Source organism: Diaphorina citri, unplaced genomic scaffold (genome assembly GCF_000475195.1).
Source record: "Diaphorina citri unplaced genomic scaffold, Diaci psyllid genome assembly version 1.1 scaffold1079, whole genome shotgun sequence".
In the NCBI taxonomy this organism is placed as follows: Eukaryota; Metazoa; Arthropoda; class Insecta; order Hemiptera; family Psyllidae; genus Diaphorina; species Diaphorina citri.
In genome coordinates this window covers 12,903-33,985 of record NW_007378508.1, presented here as the reverse complement: position 1 = coordinate 33,985, position 21,083 = coordinate 12,903, and the positions used below count along the sequence as shown (strand labels likewise).

The 21,083-nt window shown below is 34.0% G+C and overlaps 1 protein-coding gene across 1 annotated transcript in view; it reads right to left on the bottom strand.

The window, feature by feature from the left end:
• LOC103514079 overlaps positions 1–21,083 on the bottom strand; it is an 80,083-nt gene that overhangs the window by 53,750 nt on the left and 5,250 nt on the right. The gene's annotated exons all lie outside the window — the stretch shown is intronic.

Genomic DNA, 21,083 nt, shown 5'->3' with positions numbered 1-21,083 from the left:
TGCCATTATTAATTTTCACAAGAGTCCTCTCTCCTTTGTGTGAACAATAAAAATATATGAAAAATCAATTTTTCACGAGCGTAGAAATTTGATGCCTGTGCGATATATTTTTTTTTTCCAATTCGAAAAATAAAACATCAAAGATGATAGAGTTATAAATTTTTTGCTCTCTTTCAAATTCCTTTATTTGTATGATCTGTATGATGGAAATATAATATGTCCATAGTATTAGGTACTTGTAGAACTACATATAAACTAGAAAAACTCTTCACATGTATCATAATATTCACTTCACATTAATAATTCATTATACATGAAAAACCTCTTATTGAATTGGTCTTATACCAATCCACCTGATATCAATAGGTACAAGCGTGTACTGAAAACTGTACGCACGGTTGGAAACTGTTCTCTCGTTTCAAAAAAGATCAAACTATTTCGCTCTACATATGTATTTTGTGTAACAACTCAGACTAGAATTGCAATAAAAGAGTATAATAGTCTAGTTCGAAAAGAGAGGAAAGAAACAACAGTAAAAATAAACGGTACTTACATTGTAAGCACGCACACACTAATTTCTTCAAATTGAAGAAGTTCAAATGTCAAACATACCTAGCCTCATCCACGAGCTGGTCATAAAAGTACACCGGGAAATATTGCTGAATGCGAAAATTCAAGTAAAGTTCAGAAGAGGAAAACGGAAGGGGTGAAGTCAAGGCCATTCCAAATGAAATGTCTACGATGAACGTAAAAACGAGGAAAATATTGGACTTGTGAAGAGGACACGCGTAAAGGGCGAAACGAAGATTTGTAAGGATTGAATTAAAAATAAAGTTCAAGATTGGGGATTGACAAGAGGTCGAGGAAAAGTAGAGTGGTAAAGACATGATGAAATGATTGGATATAATGTAGACGCAAGATGTAGGTAAGGATATAGATTCATGGGAAAAAGAGATTACACGTGCTTCACATTTAAGACACGCGAAATTAGAAGATGTATAGGTAGGTACCTAGCGAAACCTCAAGCCTTTTTAGTGTTAATATCTTCTTTTCTATGCGGAGCAATAAAACATATAAATACCTACCTACAAATATAGGTATAAACACAAATTTATAATAACAACTCGTTTGGAGAGCAGCACTTATAAATACTCGCACTCGGCCATTTAAAAGGTTTTTTAAAAAAAAAAAAAAAAAAAAAAGATTAAACCCTCGTACTTAATGTGTGGTTTATACTGTGTACCGTTCTATGAAGAACACTTTGTTATGCACTCCTGTATATTGCTAAAATACCCGGAAAATTAAAAGTGAGCTATGGTAAAATATCATGGAAAATAATGGCTGGGAATGGGAACCTATTCTAGGTTCTGAAAAGTAAAAAAAAGTGAAAATTTGGGTGTATCGGTAGGGAAAAATTAATTCGGGCAAAAACGGAACGTAATAATTTTAGCATTCAAATAATAAAAAATCTATAAAACCTATATACTCGTATAATATGTACTATGATATGGGAACGGATACAAAAGACTGGCGGAAGTCAGTTCCACGGTGAAAGCTATAGGGAGTTGTGAAAATAAAAGAATTTTGTCGTGTTAGATGCAGTAATTGAAAACGTTTGGCCGCCAAATTTTGGCGTGAATTAATGGAAAATTCGAACAGTATTTTCGAAAATGAATATTTATAACCATCCAATTCCCATATAGGTAATTATAATGACTAATGATTGTTATTGTTTATACGTTTAACAAAAATGACTATAGCGTCAGAACTCACCATACTAAATTTTACATCCCTAACTACATCACTATATTCAGGAAAAGTGACATAGTTATCTTCATTGATACGGGATTACGTTAGTAGGTCAATGTTCGAGCGGAATTATTTTATTCGTAGTCTGTTAGTCGACAGAGGGGGAACAATCGACTCACACCGCGTATATTTTCCGAATTTGCGCCAGGCCAAATAAATTCATTTCGAACTGTCACACTTTAATAAAAGCCATTTGCAGAACTAAAAAATAATTTCTATAAAAACAAAAGTAATCTTTTCTCATTGTCACCATTTCGAATAAAATGGGGGATGAGGAAAGTTTCGTGATTTATTGGCTAGGATATCGTTCCACTATTGATTTTATCTCTTACCAGGTAATTTCCAACATTTCATCATCTTTTTCTCTCTCCCCCATTTTTCGTCTATAACTGTACCGGAATCTTTTTTCTCCTGTTTTAGTTTGAAAGTTCATAAGTTGCTTTGTGTCTTCCTTACTATATTACAAAGAACGTCCCTTACTTTCCAAGTACAAAAGAGAGTGGTGCGAGAACTCAACTCTTACTATTTTTTAATGCATGATGTTTAGTACTTAGACTCTTTAATTTATTATTTAACGGAGCTAAACTCTTTCTTTTTGGTGGATTAAATCTGACTTATTCTTTGTTTAAGTAGAAACGTAATTAGGATCCTAATTACTCCTGAAAGCTTTAGGTAGACATAGATACCAGGATAAGACCGAAGCAAATAAAAAATAACTCAACTGCAGAAATGAAAGGCCTATCTCATGGTTGTATTACTTCCATAATATGTTTAAGAACATTGACGTTAGTTGGAGCTTTAGCAAGTTTTCCCAGTTCATCAACCGGGCATGTTTTTCCTCCCTCTACAAAGTTGAACTTTGAATTATGGAATTTAAGAATGAAGGTGGTGTACTCTATTTTGACAAGATTACAAAGCACACAAAACACTTTTACAGTCTAAAGAAAAATAGAAAGTTAAAACTTAACTACAATAATCATAAAAAAATCGATAGTAAATTGTGTGTCAGCGAGCATAATAGTGTGAGTAAAAATGACTCGTGCTTTACACATTTATGAAGCAGATATCAGTTCTTTGGGTTTAATACATTTTAAATACCACTTTTTATCATCCTTATCAATGATGGGGGATAGTTTTGCTCTAGTGGCCCGATTTTGGATTTTAACATGATGTGTAAGGCATAAAGTTTTGCGGAACTTTTTTTTGCTCTCCTGAAAAAAAAAAAATCTTTTTGGCACTTGGAACGTTATGGAAATGCACGCCTCATTTATTTCAAATATTTGCATATTATTTCAATTATTAATTAAGGGTATAGATTGGAAAATAAATTAATGAAAACATTACCTCTCCTATAGGTAAGAGCAGGTTTTGGAAAAAAAAAAAGATTAGTCAAGAGCAATTTTGTGCTTTCTTCTTAAGCATTTTTTTCTCTGCTGAAAAAGTCAGCTGAAAATAATTTCTACTTTCCCAATTGGCCTCTAGCGTCGTGAGAGGATGCGTATTTATTAATTATTCAAGATCAAATAAGAGAATGAATATCAGTAAAGGTATAAAACGACAAATTAAGATTACATAGCTGGAATGAGAATTAGAGCGTTGAACTTTGGGTTAGTCAGTGCCGTGGTTTAAGAAAGATTTATTCCAATCTGAGGCAAAGTAAAAAGAAAAAAAAATCAATTTCAATAAGGTTGATTAGCTTGGGAAGTTTTTGGTTTTGATAATTTTTGTTAAAGTTCGAAAATGTTCACTCTCCTCTGGACTTGAGCTTTTAGCCGAAGTCGCTCAAACTTTGCTGAAGGGCTCATTTCATCATGTCTTCTCCAACAAAAGATTACTGCCTGTCAGAAGGGCTTTATAATTTAGTCATATTTGCCAGTGAACTCTGGTTTGTTTGATCGCTTCTTATATCTCACTCTCAGCTAATATTCACTTCATGTGGTCTTGATTTAATATAGAAGATATTGAAATCGTCAACACAAGGAAATGTCAAACGATAGACGAAGGAGATCGAAAAGAAAGGATAAAAAGAAAAGGATAAGGTACTGTAGGTGTACGTTTAACAAGGATAAAAGGGAAGAAGATAGTGGGTTAGTGTGTGTGGGCGAAAGTGAGTAGAAGGGGGAGAGAAAAATAAAAGTGGAGAGAGGGAGAAGAGACACAATAGAAAGGATATTTGATGAAAAATATAACAATGCTCGTACTTATAGTGTCACTATGGTATTTAGAGGTTAACCACTAAGCAAAAGGAAAGGAGAAACTCGATAAGAAAGGGAGAGGAAAAAATGGGGAGAGAGAAAAAAAATGAAAAGTTATCGCTCAAGTTCTCGGTCAATGTCTTTAAAAGAGTACTCGTATACAGTAAAGTTCCCTGTTTTAGACGAAGTTACTAGTAAAGTTCCCTGTTTTTGACGAAGTTACTAACACAAAACCAATACAAGAAAGCAGTGCCTATAGGTACCTACTTAATTTTAGTTTTAATTTTTTGGGCACTTTTCCGGGTACAAGAGATGGAAATGAAACATAAATTATGCCAAGACTTCCAAATGGTAGGCATAAAGGGAAGATTAAAAATTTTAATTATGAAAAGGGAGACTTTTTTCCATTGTAGGTAGGTAGATATTTTTTAAAATATAAATTTAGGACACGCTTGTGCTCGTTATATTTCGAATGACTTTTACAACCTTTACAATACAATCATACAACCCAAATTAAAGGTTTGAGGTTTTGTTTTACAAAAATCCCTAGAGTCATCTTTAAGTGCCCTCCTGAATTTCGAGTTTTTTGACTCTTAGAGAGAAAGAGAGAGAGAGAAAAAGTTTTAATTATATCCTAAAACATAAACAAAGCAGGACATTTTTCTCGCCACAACCGCTGTAGAAAAAGATGAAATGCTTGTAAATCATAGAGTTTCTAATTCAAAGGATTTCGTTTTGAATTTAGAGCTATCTGAAGGATAAGAGAATATGAATACTCTGGAAGAATTCTGGCCAAAGGAATCTACAGATGTACACGCAGTGATAATGATGGATATTTTATTGGAACATAAAATATCGATTTTGTATGAGTTTCAAACCTTTTCAATAGTCCTAAGTGTGCATTTTTCAGCAAAGAAATTGGTCTAGTAGGTAATAATTTGAGCAAGATTTCAATCAGTAGGAACGGGCAGTAAACATTGCTATATTATTACCAGTAGGCACTTGAGTCACATTGAGCAATTTACTCGACATTCGAGCACAGACTTGTAACAGTGGATATTTTTTTATGCATTTCTGCTAAAAAACAGAAAAAGCTCGTTTGTAGGTCGCATGCAGCTAAGTTACCTTGAACTTTCCAGCATATTTTTGAACTTATAAAAGAGCAAAAATGTATTTTTCGCATACTCGTACGTACATACTTTCACATGTAATATTCATGTTGAGCAAGCTAGAGGATTGTAAATATGAAATTTTACGTGAGATTGTGACACTGCTTGTAAATATTATGGCAAACATAAAATATGGTGTTATAAGGATGTAAAGGTTTATGGATAAAAAATGGAATTTGTAAAATTGGAAAGTACTTTTATACAAGATGAATCATTACAGCTACTTTCTCTAACCTGCTTATTTTGTTTCGCAATGCTTTTTCTATTTCTAAGGAGTTCCATTTTTAACACATTTACTTCTCAGAAGGCAAATATTGGCGTTTTAGAGCGGTATTCTAATGTTCATGTTCTACAATAGGAGAAGATATACCTAGGTATTATACTCTGTGTAATCTGCCAAAATATAACTGAAAAGTCTCTTTACCAAACATGGTCTTACGTGTTTGGAAGAGGTTAACAGTTTTATTATAAACTATTATTTATTATTATTATTATTATTATTATTATTATTTTTTCATGCAGAAAAATCTTGTTCAAATTTCTGACTAGTTAGTACTGAAAATGAAAAGTTCCAAGTACGTAACACTATAACAATCAGTATTTTCAGTCCGCCTATCTTTTTTCCCTACTCATTCTCTCATTCGAGGCCCGTATAATTTTCCCCAAGGAATTAAAACATAGTTGAAAAGTTGTAGGACGTGTATAATAGTTCTTTCAACATCCTATTCGTATTATGCTATTATGCCACATTCAAGTTCCACGTGCCTTTGGAAAAAAAGGTCTGGACAGAGAAATGAGAATTTTATTTTTAGACTCCGTGCATTGACATGGTAAGCCTTCAAGTCTTTCACGCAAAAGGGCTGGAACAAAGGACATATTTATAATAGGAGGGAACATAAAAGAGATGTTTTTGATCGGAGAACAAAACCTCTCAAAAGATTGTTTACTTATAATACATATTGTACATACCTACTCCTTTTCATTCGCGCCTGTATGAAAGGCGATAGATATTTCTGATAAATCTTTTTCTTTTATGGTATCTAGTATTAAAGCTAAGAACTAGGCAATCCTAATGATTACAATTATAACGTGTAACGGAATCACTAGAATTAAATTTGAAATGTACCATTGATCTAGGAATTCTAGGATATGCTGGAAGAAATCCTCTTGAGTATTTTTTTTTCTATTTATTTATTATTAAAGAAATCAAAAGAAGTAAGAGAGAGGATGCGGAAAGAGCTGAGAAACTAGGGAAATTTCCGTTTTCATTTGTGTTTCTTAGAAAAAAAGAAATTTATTTTTTATAAAGAATAGGTAGAATAGAATTTTTCATTGTGTTCCATTCTGGTTATTTATGGGACAATTTGCTGAAGACGGCTTTGGAATTTAGATCCAAAACGTCCAGAACAAACAAAGGTATTTGTCAACTTCAAGTCCAGAACCAGAACATATTTATGTAAATTCTGGTTATTTGTTAGGTGAACTCTGAGAAAATTTTATGTAAAAGTTCTAAGACACTGGACATCCGCTTTTCAATTTGGCAAGCGAAAACTTCGAATCCCTCAGATTTTGAAAGATCAAAAAGCTAAGATGATAGGGAAAAGAAATCAAAAAGAAGTAAGAGAGAGGATGCGGAAAGAGCTGAGAAACTAGGGAAATTTCCGTTTTCATTTGTGTTTCTTAGAAAAAAGAAATTTATTTTTTATAAAGAATAGGTAGAATAGAATTTTTCATTTTATTTGTTCATTTATTTATTACAATTAAGGGAAAAGTACACAATTACTGCAGCCTTTTTACCTAAGTTTATCTTCTTGTCTTTATATGCACATTTTAGCACAATACATACCTATTACCTATACTTATCTCCAGAGTATCTCTGGAGTTACCTACTTTATAACACTCAACTTTATATGCACATTTTAGCACAATACATACCTATTACCTATACTTATCTCCAGAGTATCTCTGGAGTTACCTACTTTATAACACTCAGGTGCAGGTATTTATTGGAAATGAACAAACATAATTACCTATTATAATGGTTGATAAAAGTGGTTTTATCCCATGTTTGGCTAACAATAGATATTGTTGTGAAAAGCCAAAAGTTGGAAGAATAAACAATGGAGAAAAAAAGTCACAAACAAATGAGAAAGTCGGGAAATAAAAATTCAAAAGCCTGAGGGGATTTGGGCCACAGTCCTTGACTATTATGAACAAGAAAAAAAAACCAAACAACCCCAGCCCCCTAAAAAAAAAAAAAAAAAAAAAAAAAAAAAACATAAAAAAAAAAAAAAAAAACCAAACAACCCCCCCCCCCCAAAAAAAAAAAAAAAAAAAAAAAAAAATACTACTCGGGGGAAAACTTAGAGAAGACAACATTTTTTTCGACAGAACATACCTACATGTGCTCGACACTCCTGAATTTTTATATCGAACCTTTCACAACTCTGAAATTCAGGTTGATAACCTAGAGAGATGTTCATTTAAAATTAACAGCACTTCCTTTCTACAGCCTTTCTGCTTTACTCGTACTTTTATGTTTTCTTATTTCTTAGTACTTAAAAAAAAAACTTGTAGTTCATGTTGTATTTGAAGATGCTTCTGAGAATTGTGTTTCTTTTTTGAATGTCTTCTTTCTTTAAATTTATTACTTTCTATTACCCTTACGTATAGGGAACCTATACAAGGTAATGAGAAAGTATTGCAATCGGTCCAAATTTTCAAAATCAGGAAATGGGTAAAAGTATCAATGTACATCAGTACTGTTATGAGAACGTGATAGTATTATGTTCCAATGTTCAAACTAATAATAATGCTCTCATTTTTTTTTTCTTTTACCTATCGGTGTGTCAAGAAAAAGTTTACGATATGCAAATTCCAAGTTTCTGATGATGATAGAGGATTTACTGTTACTATAGTCTGACATGAAATGATAGGTACAAAAGGTCAGTTTCTATGGGAAGAATAAATTTCCTTTGATTTTTTCCTTTTAATTGGTTTGTTCGGTGGTAAAGCTTTTTCAGGAACTCCTGACAGAATGATTACATTATGTATTAGGGAATTTATACAATGTAATCAGAAAGTATTGCAATCGGCCCCCATTTTCAAAATCGGGAATTGAGTGGAAATATCCGTTTGAGGGTCTTTTTTTAGAAGAAGTTTGGAAAAGAAGAAGTGAGTGGAAATATTCGTTTGAGGGTCTTTTTTTAGAAGAAGTTTGGAAAAGATACCTGTCAGTACTTAACTTCAGTACTTTGTTCGGAGATTCGGCCACTTGGTATGCACTAAGAGGGCTACTCTTCATACTTGACGTTTTACTGCACATCCGCTCTAAAACTGCATTTTTGGACTTGTATACTATGCGCTCTGTGCTATAAACATTGAAAATATAGGGCACGGAAAGATTTCAGTGGGGTTGTGAATTACGATTGAAAATTTATCGTTTTTCCGTGAATTTATTGCTATGCTTTTCATTTTCCCAGTGGTCGGTACGTTTTGTATATTGGTACTAGTTTCCTAGTGTTGTAATATTGCTTAGAATGTCAAATTGGGCCAGTCCTGGGAGAATTTCCTTTCCTTGTATGAGTTTATGTTATGAGTAATAAGGTATGTGGATATTGCAATGTTTTGTTTTATGATTGAAATCAAGAGCAATTTGTATTGTGTATGCTTATTAAACTATTGTTTGCTTTTGTAGAGAACAATCAAATGTTTAATTACTAAGCGTGCTGAATCGAAGAACATAGTCAGCAAATGTATCACCCACTCAGAAAATGGGGCATGCAAGATCAATTATATTGAATAAGACATAGAAAGTCTAAATTACATATGTAGATAGCTAACCTTCTATAAATCTATATGCAAATTTAATATTTTTTTATTATGTTAAGGCGGTCTCTTTAGATCCCTTATGTGCCGCGTCCATTTTAGTTTAGGACTATTGCACTGTTTCGTTTACCCGACCCGAGGACAATCTTTTACCCGACATGCAAATTTAATAATAAGATAAAGGAAGATTCACTTTTTTACCTGTCTCCAACGTAAAAGTTAGTGCCTTACATACTTAAAATGCAGCTCGGAAAAATACCTACAACTCAAAGGTATTAAAGGCTTAATAATATGATTCCTCTGGACATGTTTCTATACAATGACACTCGTATTGCTCATTACCCATTTCCAAGAATTTCTCTACCGTGGAAAGCTTTTGTTGGAAAGCATGCTTCTCTCTAATGACAAAAGTCACCATTTTTCCTATCTTACCCAGTTATTTTCAATATTCCATTACAGAAACACGTTCAGTTTCATTTGACCTCTGACAAAGCGACATTTTAGACGAGTGTTGTTGTTGTTGTTTTAGCGGCTTTAGCTTTCGTCGAATGGCAAGAGCAGTGTCGGCTCGGCAATTGGCGGCGACAAAAACGGCAATAGCAGCAAAAAGACGAGTGTCGACTCATTTTCCCGACGCCTTAATCTCAATTCCGAGTTTCGTTCAATTATATCAAGACGGCTTTCTCCCGTCCTTATGCTCGTATTTCAAATAATTACTGCAATTATTTCTCCATTTCATGTTAGGAATGAAATCGTTTACCCGACATGCAACACTATGGGGTTTTGTTCTGAGAGGTTTATGAAAGAAAACGGGACGTTGAAATTTGGGTTCTAATATACAAGTGCTTAAGTATGAGGGAAGGTCGGAACCCTGCTGGCTCTCTTTTCTATTCTTTAGAATATATTTTACTTGAGTGGAAATTTCTCTGTATTTACCTGGAGTACTTTCTTTAGGTATGGAAAAAAGCAATAATACGATTTGTGAATACCTTAAGTCCCGAGCAGCTTCAGGCTGCAGATTACATGGTGATAGAGCCCAAAAGTTCAATAGAAGAGAGAAAGAGCTCTGTATAAATATTTGTTTTATTGTTTGTTGGTATATTATTATTTATTGTTGATGACTTGGCAAACAATTTTACAGTATCTAAATATCCAACGAAATGAGAAATAAATTTTCGGAATATTTATGAATATTTAGAGAACTTTCTTTTTTGAGAATTTTTCTCTAGTGCCAAGTTCATTATTTCTTCTTGTTTATTAATCGATTTTTTTTTTATTTTTAACGAACTTCTATTAATGAAGAACTGTTTTATTTGGAACTTTTATTCACCAAGCATTCATTATCATCACAATAATAAACTAAAATAAAAGTTGCTTCCGTAGCATTTACAATGAATGTTATTTTGTTCAGTGATATTCCTTGAATCTTATCCAGAAAGAAAAAGAAGAATAAAATTAAGCGAAGAAGAAGACAAGATATAGGTCGAGATGAAGAAGTGAACACATTAGAAAAAGTGAAGGACAGACTGAGGGAAAGCAAGGGAAATAGAAATAGATAGAGGTAAAGAGAAAGGAAAAACCTAATAAGTAAGTGAAAAAATGGAAAAGAAATAACCAATTGTATTGTAACAGCTATGACTTGAAAATAGGAAGGTGAGAACTTCATAACTTCAACAATTGAGAGAGAGGTTCCTCTAGGTGGAGGGAAATAAGGAGAGAGAAAGTGAAAGTGAGGAAAAAAGAGGTGATAAAACAAAAGGAATGTGAAGGAGAAAAGACAAAGAGGGGAGACCAAGAAGAGATGGAGAGCGCTGTGGAAAGAGAAGAGAAAAAAAATAGATAATACTACAAAAAGTAGGGGAAGAGGGAGACCGAGAAAAAGGGAGAGAGAAAGAGAAAAGTTTTTATCATTTTCTGAGAAATGCTGAAAGAAGTAATTATTAAAGTAAAGAAAAATAATTCTTAACGGAATTGAAGTTTTTTCTTTGAATTAAAAATAAACAGAAGAGGGAAAAGTCTAACTGAGTTGTCACAGAGACAGACAGACACAAACCTAGGTTTACTTCTCCCTATATCTTTTCGTATTTCCTGAGAATCTCCAAGGACTGAAAATGACCTTATCCCGAGAATTTCTCAGATTCTGTGGTATATAACGGACGTACTACTGTGGTATTATACCAGTCTTGTTTTAATAATCATCTAAGCTGACTTGTAAAAAAAGTTACTAAAATGACCTTATCCCGAGAATTTCTCAGATTCTGTGGTATATAACGGACGTACTACTGTGGTATTATACCAGTCTTGTTTTAATAATGATCTAAGCTGACTTGTAAAAAAAAGTTACCAGGTCAAATTTTTGAAAGGCTCTTATCGAAATGTTAATAACTGTTCCATTCTGGTTATTTATGGGACAATTTGCTGAAGACGGCTTTGGAATTTAGATCCAAAACGTCCAGAACAAACAAAGGTATTTGCCAACTTCAAGTCCAGAACCAGAACATATTTATGTAAATTCTGGTTATTTGTTAGGTGAACTCTGAGAAAATTCTATGTAAAAGTTCTAAGACACTGGACATCCGCTTTTCAATTTGGTAAGCGAAAACTTCGAATCCCTCAGATTTTGAAAGATCAAAAAGCTAAGATGATAGGGAAAAGAAATCTCGTGACATTTTTAGTTATTCTTACTCCTTATGCATCCACGATTCCAAAAATCACATTGGAAAAATTTCTGTCTGTCTGTATGTATGTCTGTCACGCTAAATAGACCTTTGGTTGTCCTCTTTTCACGAAGTTAGAAAGAATTTAAACAGATTCAACTATTCATGGGTTAAGCTTTCAGCGAGTAAAAACTATCAGAGGGGCACGAAAACGCGCTGTACATGTTAGACTACAAGGGTCCACACTCCACATGTTGGAGCTTGCATATTGAATTAGACTGCACTTCTATGTATACCGGTGTGGAAAATTGGAAATGTGCACTAATGGCCATTACCCCACCTTCTACTACTTTTCTACCAGAAGCGCAAAAGAAAATAGCTGAAATGACTGGAATTTACAGTGTGTTAAATTACCTTCGCAGACTGATGGAATGTATGTAAAAATACATATATATATAAACACCTGATCCGATTGTGTTCGAACCAACAACATTTATTTTGTTACCTATTTTTTGTTTTTGAACTTTCGGTTAGATGAAAAATAAATCTAGTAATCAAGGTCAGAAAATAGGACGTAAAAATAATATACCTACATAAAAAGATAAAACAATATAAAAAACACTAAAACAGGATGTTTACCCTCACCCAGTGCTCTTTTCTGCCTCTAAAGTCTAAGCTGAAATTAGAAATTTATGCAGTTTTATGTATCGAAAACTATACGGGATAGGTATCTTTTCGAGGGGGTTTGCGTGATGAAACAAATTATTATTATCACTGCCTATCTTTATCGAGTCTTTTTTTTAAATAGATGTTCTATTTTTATGACGGAAATAATAAAAATTAAAAACAGGTGAATCGCAAGGGGCCTCTTTGTTCTCTGCAACTTTTGATCTTGATAGCTTGGCTGTCACGCGCGCTTTGCTTTCACAGAGGTGATGTGCTCATGACAGTGAGAGTGTGTGATTTTTCATGTGTCACAGCAATACCCAATTCCTGAAATGGATGGTGTATGTTACTAGCGAATCTTGGCTTTCCTGACGGAAGCCTACCGAAGCAAAAGTAAGAATCTTTGGTATGCCTACGATTGGAGTCTGTAATCTCACGAAATTAACACGAAATACAACATTTCACTTATAGGTAGGTACCTTAAGTATTTGCGAGCCAAGCCATTGTGAGATTCGCCCGAAAGTTTACAACAACACAAATAAATTGCCTTTTTTTATCAGATGCTCCCTGTGGTGAAATTTTCCTTCTCACCTCTTACTTCGGGAACATTTTGTGTCATCAGTTCTTTCACCAAACTCGATAACAATGTCTTTTTTGTATTAAGTAAATGCTGTAAATGTTTGTTTGGTGGTGGTGATGTGTGAGTGAAAGTAGTAAAACATTTCACGGCAAAGGACAGCGTGTTGTGACGATTGACCGCAAATTTTTGTTATGACCTTCCATTCTCTAAAAATACCTCTTTCATTTGCAAGCATCGATACGTGACATTATGAAGCTTTCAGAAGAAGAAGATGATGATAAAGAAAAAGAAGAAGAAGACGAAAAAGAAGAAAAGGAGGAGAAGAAATTACCTACCATGTACTTGCTTCAGAAGCAAAATAGGTACCTGTTAGGATTTCAGTAAAGTTTGACTGCGGGGATAAAAGGAATTTTACTTTCTATTACCCTTACGTATAGGGAACCTATACAAGGTAATGAGAAAGTATTGCAATCGGTCCAAATTTTCAAAATCAGGAAATGGGTAAAAGTATCCGTTTTGGGGTCCCCTGATTCCAAAAAAGTGGTTTTTGACCCATGGTCTGTACGTACGTACTACAGGTTTAAATGGGGAAAAAGTAGAAAGTTGTGAACAAAATATCTCAAGAACGGTTTGTCGTAGAGAAATGAAATTTGGTATGCTATCCCGGTATGGTTTAAGGACGCGACTGTAACAATTTGGTAAAAATCGGATAATCACCCATCCAGATATTAACCAAAGTCATTGTTACTTAACCCTCATTTCGTGGAAAAGGTTGTATACAAAATATCTAAATATACCTACAGTATTCCAAGAACTGAATGTTTAAAACACATTAATTACGAACTACAGTGTTCACTATTACATTTTAGTGTAATGAAAATGGCTATTTAGAAACCTAAAATAATTTTCCCTCTAGCTTACTTATTATTTTAAAAGCCCTCGTTTTTTGCATCTTGCACTTCTTTTTTTACCGCAATATCACTATTTACCTTGACCTGTTTGTATTTTCCTTTAGCATTCTATTAAACTTTTAACATTTGAACTAGATTTCATGTTTCTTTTCAAGGAAGTTGAATATTGGCCTAGACTCTTTCTATTATTTTCCTGTTCCTCTACTTTTTGCCTTTATGACCTTCCATTCTCTAAAAATACCTCTTTCATTTGCAAGCATCGATACGTGACATTATGAAGCTTTCAGAAGAAGAAGATGATGATGATAAAGAAAAAGAAGAAGAAGAAGAAGACGAAAAAGAAGAAAAAAAGGAGAAGAAATTACCTACCATGTACTTGCTTGAGAAGCAAAATAGGTACCTGTTAGGATTTCAGTATAGTTTGACTGCGGGGATAAAGGGAATTACCCTAGCTCCCTGGCAAGGTAAACAATGTATAGTTACCTACTCAAACGTGGATCCGTATTTTATTTAATTTTATCCCATTCTATTCCACCCGGGTGAATCGCAAGGGGCCTCTTTGTTCTCTGCAACTTTTGATCTTGATAGCTTGGCTGTCACGCGCGCTTTGCTTTCACAGAGGTGATAAAGGAGTGAGTGTGTGTGATTTTTCATGTGTCACAGCAATACCCAATTCCTGAAATGGATGGTGTATTTTACTAGCGAATTTTGGCTTTCCTAACGGAAGCCTATCGAAGCAAAAGTAAGAATCTTTGGTATGCTTACGATTAGAGTCTGTAATCTCACGAAATTAACACGAAATACAACATTTCACCTAGGTACCTTAAGTATTTACGAGCCAAGCCATTGTGAGATTCGCCCGAAAGTTTACAACAACACAAATAAATTGCCTTTTTTTATCAGATGCTCCCTGTGGTGAAATTTTCCTTCTCACCTCTTACTTCGGGAACATTTTGTGTCATCAGTTCTTTCACCAAACTCGATAACAATGTCTTTTTTGTATTAAGTAAATGCTGTAAATGTTTGTTTGGTGGTGGTGATGTGTGAGTGAAAGTAGTAAAACATTTCTCACCAAACTCGATAACAATGTCTTTTTTGTATTAAGTAAATGTTTGTTTGGTGGTGGTGATGTGTGGGTGAAAGTAGTAAAACATTTCACGGCAAAGGACAGCGTGTTGTGACGATTGACCGCAATTTTTTGTTATGACCTTCCATTCTCTAAAAATACCTCTTTCATTTGCAAGCATCGATACGTGACATTATGAAGCTTTCAGAAGAAGAAGATGATGATAAAGAAAAAGAAGAAGAAGACGAAAAAGAAGAAAAGGAGGAGAAGAAATTACCTACCATGTACTTGCTTCAGAAGCAAAATAGGTACCTGTTAGGATTTCAGTAAAGTTTGACTGCGGGGATAAAAGGAATTGCCCTAGCTCCCTGGCAAGGTAAACAATGTATAAACCTACTCAAACGTGGATCAGTATTTTATTTAATTTTATCCCATTCTATTCCACCCATTTATTCCATTTCTATTCTATTTCAAACCTATTTCGCAATGGCCAAGCGGTCGAACAACACCATCATGAAATCACCACTGAGAACTACATAATAGCTATCTACATAGCTATGTATGAAGATGGTAAGTGCTAATTACATTTACACATGTTTTTCTTACTTTTACTGCATCTATTTTTTACTATTATTTTCCACTGCAAAGGCTCATACATACAACCCAATGGTGTTTTAGAAAACAAGGAAAACATGAAACTGCGAAACATGGTTTCAAACAGTCATAATGGAAAGTAATTTTCATGTTTAATAACAGGTAAATGAAATGCCGGAAACACTAGGAAATCGTATCGGGGGAAAATGATGAAGAAAATCCCGCGAAATAAGAAGAAAAAAGAAAAATATGAAGAAGAAAAAACTAGAAGAGACAGAAGAAGAAGAGGATGAGGAAGTAGAAGAAGGAGGAAATCGTATCGGGGGAAAATGATGAAGAAAATCCCGCGAAATAAGAAGAAAAAAGAAAAATATGAAGAAGAAAAAACTAGAAGAGGCAGAAGAAGAAGAGGATGAGGAAGTAGAAGAAGGAGAAGAAGAAGGAGGAGAAAAAGAAGAAGGAGAAGAGGAAGAAGAAGGAGACAGAAGAAGAAGAGGAAGAAAAAGAGAAGAGGAGGAGGAGAAAGAAGAAGAAGGAGAAGAAGAAGAAGAAGGAGAAGAATTGAATTGAATTGGTAATGTATTTAAAAAACAATGATAGGTACAAAAGATTGATCATCCCCTAAACTTGCAGAACCTTCTAGGGGGTGCGGCTGTTTACTTCTTCAGAATGTACTCGGCTTCAAAGTGATAAGTCAAAGAAGAAGAAGAGGAAGAAAAAGAACAACAACAAAAATAATTAGGAGGAAGAGTTGGGAAAAGAAAACAAAGAGAAACATAGAAAACAACATTAGGAGGAAGAGACATAAGAAATAATTATCATTCCGATCATGACTAGGAAGTTTATGTTCAAGGGAAAACAATACCAGTGTATTTTTAACCAGGATAAGAGGAGAGGTAATTTAGGGGAATCAAAGGGAAAGAGATGTAAGGCGAGGGTGGAAGGCAACGTGTCCAAAGTTTACCTTGTTGTAGGATAAGGAAAGGAAGAAGGCAACTATAAGTGAGAAGGAAAAGTAAGTAAAGAGGTAGGGATAAGTAAGAAGGAAGGATAAAGGTATATAAGTGAGAAGGAAAAGTAAGTAAAGAGGTAGGGATAAGTAAGAAGGAAGGATAAAGGTGAGGTACAAAGTACAAGGAAGGTTAAGGAAGGTTAAGGAAGTAAGAATGAAGGAGAGGTACAAAGTACAAGGAAGGTTAAGGAAGTAAGAAGGAAGGATGAAGGTGAGGTACAAAGTACAAGGAAGGTTAAGGAAGTAAGAAGGAAAGATGAAGGTGAGGTACAAAGTACAAGGAAGGTTAAGGAAGTAAGAAGGAAGGATGAAGGAGAGGTACAAAGTACAAGGAAGGTTAAGGAAGTAAGAAGGAAGGATGAAGGTGAGGGACACAGTACAATAGAAGGATAAGGAAGGAGAGGTATTAATAACAATTATTATTAAATTATAATGAGGTGTTGTTATCATCCTCAGTGACACCTTATGTGAAGTAAGACTCCAAGGTCTTATTATTACAGCCTTGTGGTGTGAAATATGGATGGATTTTATAGGGCAAAGGTCAAAAGTTTGTTACGACTTTCTAATGCATTTAAAATTAACAGCACTTCCTTTCTACAGCCTTTCTGCTTTACTCGTACTTTTATGTTTTCTTATTTCTTAGTACTTAAAAAAAAAAACTTGTAGTTCATGTTGTATTTGAAGATGCTTCTGAGAATTGTGTTTCTTTTTTGAATGTCTTCTTTCTTTATCTTTTTCGGCTTACTTGCATCAAGCTTAACTTCCAGGGAAATCTATCTCACATCAATAAAATCACTGATCCCACAAGCCTTTTTTTTTATAGCAGGTATTTGAAATAAATTAATGAATTCGGTAATATGTATCGACTTTAATCTGAATTCAGTCTAAATTTAGACTCTGAAAATGTAAAAAGTCCAGGTTATATCCATTGTTATCAGCTTTATCTCAAATACAGATAGATCCACCCGCTCTTCCAGCCAACCTTTCAAACAATTTATCATTTTGAAAATTTTCCTTCGCTTTTCGTTAATGATAATGGACAGATGCATTATGCAATGGATTTATGTTTTGTTAACCCTTTGGTTCCCACCTGTGTTATTCTTGCCCTTTATTCTTTTGAAACTTACCTACTATATTCTCTTTATCTATATAAATAAAATAAATAAATTTGTCTGTACATTGCTTAGAATCGTGACATTTTTAGTTATTCTTACTCCTTATGCATCCACGATGCCAAAAATCACATTGGAAAAATTTCTGTCTGTCTGTCTGTATGTATGTATGTCTGTCACGCTAAATAGACCTTTGGTTGTCCTCTTTTCACGAAGTTAGAAAAAATTTAAACAGATTCAACTATTCATGGGTTAAGCTTTCAGCGAGTAAAAACTATCAGTGGGGCACGAAAACGCGCTGTACATGCAAATGCAGTAGGTATAACTACTAGCACGAGTAATAGAATTGAAACTTTTCCCATTCAGAGTGCAGATTCGAGCCCAGATACATATTGTGTTAGTGAAATATTTTCAACGAATACGCGTAGTGGTTTTTACAAATTTTAAGGAATACTTTTTTTTAACATCTCTTAATTTATTTTCCCTATATTTTTAGGAACAAAATCTAATCCTCTATCCTCCCTTTGTCTGCTCATCCTTCTTCGAAACTTTTATCGACTCTAGGGAATATGAAACAGATTTATCGACTGTAAACGCGATTTTGAAAGTTGAGCCGAAACGCAAAACTTTCTATTTCGTCTAATGGTTCTTTAAATGCCCGCGCAAGCAGCTGGGTGTAATAAAAAGTAAAAAGAGATGATAGAGAGTTCTACGAAATGACAAAACATATCAAAAAGCTGTCATATTTCTACATCAAGAGTACAAACATGGTTCAATCTGATAACAAAAAATTCACGAGAGCTACGAGTAGCAATTCTGTTAAAAGGTATCATGGAGTTCAGAAAAGTACCTAGTGGAAATAATAAAACAGAGAGTACGAGTAGATACGTAGTAAAAAAAAATCCAGACAAAATGAAAATAATATGACTTGTCATTTTTTTTTTTTTTTCATTTTTACAAGGGTATATCATAAACCGTTTGTATTTCTTTGAGCAGAAATAAAATATGTTCAGCTATGCGTAGCTGTTTCCCCCTCGTATGATAATCTCGTTTTGAAAACACTTCGGGTGGAAGAAGCCAATTTTGTCTTATTACCTGTCATCTCCCGACCTGAGAATTTGGTAGAGAGAGCGGATTTTGTCATTTTTTCTTCTTCTTGGAATTCCCATTACATTTAGGTTTTACTCAGAAACTCCGGCGTTACCCAACCCCATATTCTACAGATTCAAATTAATTTCCACCAAGGCGCACTCCAAAACAAAATAAAATTAAATCCTGTAAAATTACAGTCAAGTTTTTGTCTCTTAATTTTGAAAATTGAGCTTGACTCGACACGACGTACTAAGGTGTTACTAATGAGTGTATTTCTAAGTAAACTCGACAAATAGGTAACAACGTACCTAGATTAAATATCGATGTACGTATGAACACCAAAAGTAGGTCGGTCGAAACATGACTGGTGGAAAATATAGATAAGTAATAAAATATTGAAAAGCGTAACCAACTCCCTTGTGATCCATAAACTCACGGAATTCAACGGAAAACACTTTCAGATTTTCAGAGCATTACATTATTACACATAGAAAGTCCATTCACTCTGCAGCTTTTATCTAGGTTATAACCCTCTCCCTCTTTATCTCTTTCTGCTGAGGGTAAAGTACCTTGCCAAGTCAAAAATTGAGGTTTAATTGTGCTAGTTTGTTTGAAAATCCATTGGTACATTTAAATTTAGAGTGTTCCTATTTTGTGATCATCATGATCAATAGTTTTTTTTCTTGTGTCACATCAAACCGAAGTCTAAAGAGAGGTTCCTATTCCTTGTTCAAGAATCGCAGTTTCAAATGAATTATAGAACGTTCAAAGGTTCATCTCCTTATTAAATAGAAAAATCAAAGAAAATGGCCAAATCTTGGTTGACAAGCATATGAAGTTCTCAGCGATGACCCGTGTGACGTCACAGGCGCGCGCGAAAAATTCAAATATTGGACGTAGAAACTTTTTTCAAAGTCATTTTTCTCCGAAACTAAAAGGTTTAGAGAAAAACTAAAGAATACGTGTCTAATGATTTTTCTTCTTCTTTCCAACGAATCTAATATCTCAAACACTGAAACTACCTCGGTTTAGAGAAAAACTAAAGAATACGTGTCTAATGATTTTTCTTCTTCTTTCCAACGAATCTAATATCTCAAACACTGAAACTACCTCGAAAATATTTTTTTCAAGGATCGAGATAAATTCAAAAGGATTGAGGTAAATTTAAATATCATCTCAAAAATTCATTTGTTTTTGGCTCCACTTTCTATTCCATTTCGATTTCCACTCCATTTTAACCTCCTTGAGAACATCATCTCAAAAATTCATTTGTTTTTGGCTCCACTTTCTATTCCATTTCGATTTCCACTCCATTTTAACCTCCTTGAGAACATTTTTTTTAACCGCGAAATTTTGAAAATTTGATGGCTTTATCAAAAAAGGCAAAAACTGCAAAAAGTTCAACTTGATTAGGTACTTAATTTTGCTTGATACGTGTGTTTTGCTGAAGTAGTGAAAAAAGTTTTATCTTTCACTTCCTCCATTCACTTGATCCATTTTCCATCACTTGATCAGGTATTTCATTTTCTATAGCACTGTTTGTCCCCTTGGAATGAAAAAATGTAAAAGAAGCAATTTCACCTAAGTTTTACCTAGTTTAGAGAAAAACTAAAGAATACGTGTCTAATGATTTTTCTTCTTCTTTCCAACGAATCTAATATCTCAAACACTGAAACTACCTCAGACAAATTTGGAGAAAAATATCTTTATGTGATTTTTGACACTATGATTGATGATGCTAATAAATAATAATATAAAATGGGTTTAACAGACTGAGGAAGTGGGAAGGGGGGAATCTTTCTATTCTTCAACTAGTGCCCAGGAACCCCTGGGGACTTTGTCGAGAAATGTGACCAAAGGCAAAAGAAAAAAACGGGACAGTTACGAAGGGAGATGTCTCGAAGGGACTGGACAGTCAAGTGAAATATAGATGGGAACGATGAAATACCTACTAGTAGGTAGACACTTTCCTTCTCTTTGTAGGTATAGGTAGTTAGGTATCCGATATTATCATAGATTGTATTCCTTGAAGAAGTGTTGTATTTATTCAGTCATTATTATGCGGTATTCTATGTAAAATCAACCCCCACAAAAACACCTCCTCAATATAATTTGAGAATTTGACCACAATAATAGTAGTAGCCTACTGCTGGAGTAAAGGGACTTTTCAGTCCTATTCGAGCAGTTAAATAAGCACTATTATTATTATTTTCCTACATAGTTTTCCTCTCTTCTTTGAACATGTCCACACCACTGCATTCTTCTTTCCTGGACTTTCTTCGACACCTCCGGTAGGTACTTTGATTTTATGTCTTAAAATAAATAAATAGGAAGAAAGTAGAATAGAATAGAATAGAGTATACCTTGTTTATCCTACCAGAATGAGACTGTT